Genomic DNA, 9,420 nt, shown 5'->3' on the forward strand with positions numbered 1-9,420 from the left:
AGACAAGAACACGCGGGTCTTTTTTAAGATTTTAAAGATAATAAAAAAAACACTTGAAATATGCGGCTGATGGGAATCAATGTGGTAGCCTTCAAAGCCCTCTAAAACAACTTAAAAACCCTCCATTGACGTTTTATATACACACTGAAAGTCTACATATATTGTAGTAATAGACACTTATCTAGACTTAATCCCTCCCGTCCCCTATTGGAACATTAGGCGATGAACAGATGTTTCGGAGCCGTTGGAACATTCTTGCAGCTTTGCCACTTCTGTTATTGACGTCTTTCTCCATGTCTCCTGGACTTGGGATGTTACTTCCAAGATAGGTGGAGTCGTCAACATACCCTCTGTCATGTTGGTCTATAGTGAGTGGTGGAAAGTGTTGTATTTGTCCGACGGGCATGGCCTTGGTCTTTTCTTAGCCTAGCCGTAGTCCGACCTTTTCTCCGTGCTCATGAAGATTGTTGGTCATCTCTTGAAATGCATGCTGAGTATGGCTGACCAGAGTCAGGTCATCCGCAAAATCTAGGTCGGTTAATCAGCCACCTCCCCACTTGATGCCAACGTATGACTCGGTGACTGACTTTTCATCACCAAGTAAATGACAAATATGAACAGCAATGGCGACAGGATCCAACCGTGCCTCACAGTGGTCACAATGTCGAAGTCATTGGTTGTGCCGTTGTTAGTTTTGGCTCTGCAAGTAACGTTGTGGTACAGTGACTTGAATATGTTAATATACTTTGGTGGTATGCCATACAGCTGGACGATATGCCACAGTGACTGCTGGTGGTTGCTGTCGAAAGCTTTCTTGAAATCGATGTAATTGACCATGAAGAGTGTCTGATGTTCTTTGCACTGTTCAATGGTGTTGCGGAGTGTGAAGATTTGCTCGGAGCTGGAACTTCCCTTCCTAAAGCCAGCTTGCTTTTCCCTGAAGATGTTATCGACCTTGTCCTTTAAGCGTTGGAGCATCACACTGCAGAATACCTTGCCAGGGGTAGACAGCAGTGTGATGCGTCGCCAGTTATCACAGTCCCCGAGGTTTCCCTTCTTAGGCAGCGTCACAATGACGCCAGCTCTCCAGTCGGCTGAGACCTTTTCAGCATGCCAAATCATGTTGAAAAGGCGAGTGAGGCTCACCACAACAACTTCATAACCATGCTTTAACAACTCAGCAGTTACCTCATCAAGTCCCGGCACCTTGTTATTTTTAAGGCTCTTGATTGCTCTGGCAACCTCAGTCCCAGATATCTCATCGTTAGGAGCGGTTGTTTCCTGGTGAAAAGTTAAGAGCATAGGCGGAGTTGGCTGGTTGAGAACCTCTTTGAAATGCTCCACCCACCTTCCCTCCTGCTCTCTGTCAGTCTGTAGTGCTCTGCCATCCTTGCTCTTGACTGGCACACCAGAGCTGCGCCTGGAGCTGGTTTTCTTCCGCACAATCCTGTACAGGGTTTTTGTGTTGTTCTTGTCCGCTGCCTCCTGTGCCTCCCATGGCTTTTCCTCCAGCCAACACCTTTTATCCTTCCTGCAGCTCTCTTTCACTTCCCTGCCTAAGCGCTTTTATTCCTTATCCTCCATCCTCCAACTTCCTTTTCTGTTCTATTTTTACCCTGGCCATCTTTCTTTCATCTATAAATGTCCATGTTTTGCCTGTTATCCACCTTTTTTTGCTGGTACCTCTCCTTCTGCCCAAGACTGACTCCGCAGTCTCAGAGATGGCACAAGAGAACAGGCCCCGCTGCCTCTAAATGGTTGAAGGACGTTGCCATTCTTCAAGCTTCCTCTACAATTCCTCTCGGTAACGTTCTGAAATGTCGGTGTTCTCCAACTGGTCCACTGCGTAAGGTCTCTTTGTCTGCACCTTCCTCACCTTCTTCAACTTCAGCCTGATTTTACTCACCACAAAGAAGTGGTCTGAATCTGCACCCCTGTAGGAGCAAACGTCTATGAGTGATGAGCACCACATTGTGTTGATGCAGATGTAGTCCAGGTGAAACCCAGGTCATCTTATGTATTTGTTTATGGTTGAAAAAAGGTGTTTCCAATACTAAGACTATTGGTGCTGGTTAGCATCATCAGTCTCTCCCCATTGTTGTTTGTGGAGCTTGCAGACCCGTGTGGTCCCACTGTGGTTTTTAGGACCCTTCTGTCATTATCCAGCTGTGCGTTAAAGTCCCCGATCAGCATCTTGATGTCATAGCTGGGGAACTCTTCGAGGACGGTCTGGAGCTGGTTGTAGAAGGCGTCCTTGTCTTCTTCCGAGGCAACCTCGGTTGGGGAATAGACTTGCACGATCGTTACTTTGGCATGTCTGGTGTACAGACTTGCTGTCATGATGTGTTCGTTCACTGATTTCCATCCTACCAACCCTTGTGCTCCACAGCTGGAAAGTATGATGCCGACTCCATGCGTGTGGTGGACTTGTTTCCCGTAATAGAGAACGGTTTCTCCATCAATCATGAGGCACCCCTGTCCACCTAATTTCAGTAATGCCTAAGATGTCCAGGCGATAATCCTTCATGCTCTTCAGCACCTGGTCCATACGACCACACTGATGCGTGCGTTCAAAGTGCCTACTCTGGTGTTGGTCTTGGCATTGAAGATCGGGGTTATGGGGGGGCGGGCTTCCTGCTGGATTTCACTCGGCCCCGTCATAGATACATCCAAGGATGTACCGTCTCTTCTTCGCCGCAATTTACCGGAATGGCTACTTCTCGTCGTTTCCGCAACATACCTTTTGTTTTACAGTGTGAGGTTGTTAACCCCGCGCCCAATCCCCAACCTGGAGGACCGGTTGCTGACTTTTGTCTGACCTCTACTCTGAAACTTGTGTACATGGACCCTGAAGAAGCACAACCCAGGCACCAAAATATGGAACCACTAGATCTTTAGTGAATCGGTCCCCAGTAGTACGGCTGGTTTCGGTCGGTGATAAAGAAAGTGTACAGGATCTGGTGCCCATCCCTGTTAAAGCACGATCGTGATGTTAAACATTTATATTTTGTGAGCATTGTTTAACCGGATTAATAGCGCAGCGCCTTTTTTTTTAAGCCGTAAAAGTGTGGGATTGGTTTTAGAAAGTGTCTTGACATGTTTCAATGTCGGATCGACTGTTAGCTTGTCCCTTTCGTTTGCTTCCATAAACTGCATTGCTAACCACCAAGAAGGAGACTATTTTTGCATGTTAGAATGCAGAAAAAAAAAAGAAAAAAGTTTTCTTTTCTTTCATGATGATTGTGAACCATAGGCAAAATTCCCCCCAAAAAGTGCAGTTCCCCCTTAATCCTACTTCCTGCTGCATGAATTGTGTGGGCATGAAAGTGTTACAGATGATGCAGATTAGTTGTAATCCAGTTAGACAAGCACACATTATTGATCTTATGTAACAACAATGTGGAAAATGAAGCAACAATCATATTCATGAACACAGTCCACTTTCAGGACTACTAAATTGGGCACAGATCTGTGACCCCATGCAAGATGAAATCCTTTTTTTTTTCTTTGAAGTGTTGGCCTGTGAGCTCATCATTATCATCATCATCATCATCATCATCCAAAATCACATCTGTCAAATGTTTCCACAATCCTGAAGAATGTTTGGGTGAGGAGATGTTACTTGTGGATTCCAAATAAAATTATTTTGGACTGTAAACAGTTTTTTTTGTTTGTTTTGGGGGTTTTTGAACAACTGAAAATGTTCTCCACTTTGGATCACAGGCAGACATTAGCTATGTGCACATTGACATATTTAATCCGATTAAAAGACTAACCGGAATATAAATGCTTCATGTAAACATGCCATTCGGAATATTCTGACCCGATCATACGCGTTTGGATCAAAATTGCATTCCGATCGAGACCTGTGGTTTATGCTGAAAGTACACATCTTTCAAAATGTGGGTTAGACTTAGTCTTACCGCGCATGTCTTTGATTTTAGCTAAACTTTGGTGGTGGAGCGGGCACTAAATGAAACAGAATGGAGCGATTGTCTTGCTGCTGTCTCCCCTCATTCAACATTTACAGACGTAGCGTTATATACCGTTGAGTTTGATGCTTTAAAACAAAACAAGCAAAAACAAGAATATGCTCTGTATTGTCATGTGTCGATGTGAATATAAAAGAAGGGTTCCAGTTGTCGTCTTTAAGGCCTACTGAAACCCACTACTACCGACCACGCAGTCTGATAGTTTATATATCAATGATGAAATATTAACATTGCAACACATGCCTATACGGCCTTTTTAATTTACTAAATTGCAATTTTAAATTTTGCGCAAATTATCCTGCTGAAAGCGTCGTGGTATGATGACGTGCATGATGACGCGTGCGCGTGACGTCACGGATTTTAGTGGACATTTTGTTCCAGCACTGATCCCAACTATAAGTTGTCTGCTTTAATCGCATATTTACACAGTATTCTGGACATCTGTGTTGCTGAATCTTTTGCAATTTGTTCAATTAATAATGGATACGTCAAAGAAGGAAGATGTAGGTTGGAAGCGGTGTATTGCAGTCGCCTTTAGCAACACAAACACAGCCGGTGTTTCCTTGTTTAAAATTCCCGAAGGTGAAACTTTACTATGGAACAGAGCGGTCAAGCGAACATGGTTCCCTACCACATGTCAACCGGCAGGTTTCGGTGAGAAAATGGTGGTAATTAGTTGGCTCTTACCGTAGACATGAGCGGAGAGTTTGCGTCGTTCCTCCTGCAGCTGCGGACTCTCTTGCCTCCTCCTTCCACCGGCCGCCCCGACCGTCCGATGCGGGGGGGAAAAAAAAATCTCAGCCCGGCTGCCTTCGCCTCGTCGAGAAACGTGGCTTCCCTCGGAGACACTGGCAGTCACCACACCCGTGGCCACACCCCTTCGACTTTCAGGTACGACCATATAATCTCACTAAAGCCCTAGCAACACAATAAGCAGATAAGGGATGTCTAATAACATCTGAATTGCTCCCACTGCCCTCGCCTTTTTTTTTCTAGTCCTTCACTCTTACTTTCCTCATCCACAAATCTTTCATCCTCGCTCAAATTAATGGGGAAATCGTTGCTTTCTCGGTCCGAATCGCTCTCGCTGCTAGTGGCCATGATTGTAAACAATGTGAGGATGTGAGGAGCTCCACAACCCATGACGTCACGCGCACACCGTCTGGCAAGGCTTTTTTATCAGCGACCAAAAGTTGCAAACTTTATCGTCTATGTTCTCTATTAAATAATTTCAGCAAAAATATGGCAATATTGCGAAATAATCAAGTATGACATATAAAATGGACCTGTTATCCCCGTTTAAATAAGAAAATCTCATTTCAGTAGGCTTTTAACCAGTTGTTTTATTCGCGACATTACAGCTACTCCAAGTGCTAACTGCTAGCCTCCAACACATACACAGAATGTCGTAACAAACACGCACCGCAACTCGTACATAATCACAACATAAAAAGCACAGAACAGCTCCATTTCAAAGAGAGGTTAAACAAAAGTAGTGAACAGAAGGAAAAAAATATTAATACATACCGTGATGACGCTGTACAAGCAGAAATGCACAAAGCCATGTTTGTTTACAGTGGAAGCCACTGCTTAGTCAGCACCTGCAGTGAACAAACTCTTCCAAAAGATGGCGCCATAGCACAAATAAAAACACACCTTTCTGGTTGTGTTAGGTTCTCCGCATGTCAAAGTAAAGTGTTCTGATTTTCACGTCATAATCAGATCTTTTTTTTCAGGGTCCATGTACACAGTAACATTCTAATCTGAATGATGATCGGAAATAAATAATTGTTAATTGCTAAAGTACACGAGGCTACGGTGAAAGTTGGAAATGGAGAAAGAAGGAAGGGGGGCAGAGCCGTAACTAGGATTTGACAAAGACCAAGGTCAAAAATATGTGGACCAAGAGGAACCTGTTCCACATATAATATACATTATATTATCTATTATTACAACGAATTTCCAGAATAACGAAACTGTCATCGAGGTAGAACTATCACCTGTTATATTGTCAAACATCTTTGACAATCTGCAGTTCGCTAGTTTTATTAATATGCTGAAGTTTAGCGTATTAAACAATTTCAACGTCAGTAAAACATAAACTATAAAACTCACTATGATTTCAAGTATGTGCAGGGATCGTAGCCGGAAACTTCTCTTCGACAACGGGGTATTAATGATTGGCGCCACAAGAACTACCAGAAGTCTGAATGGGAAATTAGTGACCATGGTCTTATCAGTGACGGAGCAGGATGTGGCCAGGAATACGTTTGGGGAAAAATGTTATATGAAGTGCCTTGTCATCCAATAATTGACATTTGACACGTGGTTCTCCACACCAAACGTGCCCCGCACGGATGGTGAACACCTAGGCACAGCTGAGTTTAGGGCAGACGGGCTTAATCTCTGAGCAGAACCTTGCTGACATGACAACAGTATTTTCCCGACAGTGTTTCACATCGTTTTCATTCAGGTTAAAACCAACATTAGTTACGTCACTATAATTGAATGTTTACGTTATGTTGACAGCACATTTTGGATTGGATAATGTCATCAATAAAAGTAGACTTCAGTGTGTTACCTTGCTGGAGTATATTGTGAAAGGATGATCTACCATGGGCAGTACGGTGGTAGAGGGGTTAGTTAGTGTATGTGACTCACAATACAAAGGTCCTGAGTAGTCCAGAGTTAAATCCAGAGCTCGGGATCTTTCTGTGTGGAGTTAGCATGTTCTCCCCGCTACTGCATGGGTTCCCTCCGGGTACTCCGGCTTCCTCCCACTTCCAAAGACATGCACCTGGGGATAGGTTGATTGGCAACACTAAATTGGCCCTAGTGTGTGAATATGAGTGTGAATGTTGTCTGTTTATCTGTGTTGGCCCTGTGATGAGGTGGTGATTTGTCCAGGGTGTACACCATATTCCGCCTGAATGCAGCTGAGATAGGCTCCAGTCCGCCCTGCTACCCCAAAATGGATGGATGGATGATATACCGCATGGTGACGTACACAGTACAGCGCACACAATGTCGTCCTACACGATTTGCGGTCAGTCATATCTTCTTTTTGCCACTCAAAAAAATAGCGAGGACATGGCCTTGCTTTCCTCAATGGTAGTTAATGACATGAGTAGAACCACATTTTTTGGAGGTAAATAATTGAAAAAGCACTGGAAAGCTTCTAGTAAAATATGAAAGCTGCATTTACACTTAATGGCCACTAGATGGAGATACACATCGTTGAAGAATAGGCTCAGACTGACCACAACAAAGAATAATAATTAATTGATAAAAATCTGCTTGGAGTTTAAGGAAATATCAGATCCTCATTATCTGATCAGAGAAATGTAATCCACATTCTTCTGAAGAACACAATGTCTCGGGTAACTCCAGTTAATCCCAAACACGCAGTACTCGATGTCAGCTTTTCCATCGATCTAACCATTTCTACCGTTTGTCCCTTTCGAAGTCACAGGGGGGCTAGAGTCAGTTGTACTTGGGCGGAAGGCAGGGAACACTCTGGACAATTTGTCTCCTGTTTGCATGGCCAATGTCAGATATTTGGGTAATAAATCATTTTTAATTAATATTTGTATTTCCTCTTACAATCTTGATTGTATGTTTTTAACTGCAATATGGCTCCACATCCATCCATCCATTTTCTACCGCTTATTCCCTTCCTTGGGGTCGCGGGGGGCGCTGGCGCCTATCTCAGCTACAATCGGGCGGAACACAGCAAATGCGGTTCTGACTAAAACAAGCCTGCCTCTCTTTAACTATTTGTTTGAGCCACAACAAAACCAGAAGGGTCTGAGTGTTTGTGCCATATTCAGGGAAAATATACAGTATACACCCACCAATTGTCATTTGGGGTTTTTTCATCATTTGAGTGTGTGTCATTCAAAATGGAGATAAAACAATCATCCATACTTTGTATCACTATCTACAAACTTCAAATTAATGTATTGATGATTTTATGGAATTCAGTTGTTGCTTTTCTGAGCTGCAACTTTATCGTGGTAGAGGAGTTTGCGTGTCCCAATGATCCTAAGAGCTATGTTTTCTGGGGGCTTCTATGCCCCCTGGTAGAGTTTCCCAGGACAAACAAGTCCTAGGTGAGGAACCAAACAAAGAGCACTTCAAAGACATTTATAAAGAAGAAAAAACAAGGACTCAGATTTCCCTCGCCCGGACACAGGTCACCAATGGTCCCCTCTCGAGGTGGGGCTCGATGGCGAGCACCTGGTGGTCTGGAGAGGCAATGTGGGTCCCCCTTCCAATGGGCTCACACTCATAGAATGGGGGCATAGAATGTGGAGTGTGAGCTGGGTGGCAGCTGAAGGCAGGGATCTTGGCGTTCTGATCCTTGGCTACATAAATAAACTCTTGGAACGTGGAACATCACCTCGCTGGTGGGAAAGGTGCCGGAGCTGGTGGGCGAGGTAAAAAAGTTCCAGGTAGATATAGTCAGACTCACTTTGACGCACAGCAAAGGCTCTGGAACCTGTTCTCTAGAGAGGGGCTGGACTCTCTTCCACTCTGGTGTTGCACGCAGTGAGAGGCGACAGGCTGGGCTGACAATTCTTGTTGCCCCCCGGCTCAAAGCCTGCACGTTGGAGTTTAACCGAGTAGACGAGAGGTTAACTTCCCTCAGTCTTCGTGTGGGGGAACGGGTCCTGACTGTTGTGTGTGCTTACGCACCAAACAGCAGCTCAAAGTACCCACCCTTTTGGGATTCCCTCGAGGGAGTACTGGAGAGTGCTCCCTCAGATGATTCCCTTGTTCTACTGGGGGACTTCAACGCTCATATTGGCAATGACAGTGAAAACTGGAGAGGCGTGATTGGAAAGAACGACTGCCCGGATCTGAACCAGAGTGGTGTTTTGTTCTTGGACTTTTGTGCTCGTCACAGATAGTCCATAACAAACACCATGTTCAAACATTAAGATGTCCATATGTGCACTTGGCACCAAGACACCCTAGCCCGCAGTTCGATGGTCGACTTTGTAGTTGTATCATCGGATTTGCGGGCTCATGTTTTGGACATTCGGGTGAAGAGAGGGTCAGAGCTTTTTACCGATCACCATCTGGTGGTGAGTTGGCTCCGATGGTGGGGGAGGATGCCGGACAGACTTGACAGACCCAAAAGCATTGTGAGGTTCTGCTGGGACCGTCTAGCAGAGTTTCCTATCAGAGGGAGTTTCAATCTCCACCTCTGGAATAACTTTGAACATGTCACAAGGGAGGTGCTGGACATTGAGTCCGAGTGGACCTTGTTCCGTACCTCTATTGTCGATCAGGGATGTGGCCGCAAAATGGTTGGTGCCTGTCAGGGCGGTGATCCCAGAATCCCACCAACGGCGAGGGATGCCGTCAAGCTGAAGAAAGAGTCCTTTTGGCTCCTGGCACCCTGGAGGCAATGGGCCAAGTG

Source organism: Nerophis ophidion, linkage group LG02 (assembly GCF_033978795.1).
Source record: "Nerophis ophidion isolate RoL-2023_Sa linkage group LG02, RoL_Noph_v1.0, whole genome shotgun sequence".
NCBI classification, from domain to species: domain Eukaryota; kingdom Metazoa; phylum Chordata; class Actinopteri; order Syngnathiformes; family Syngnathidae; genus Nerophis; species Nerophis ophidion.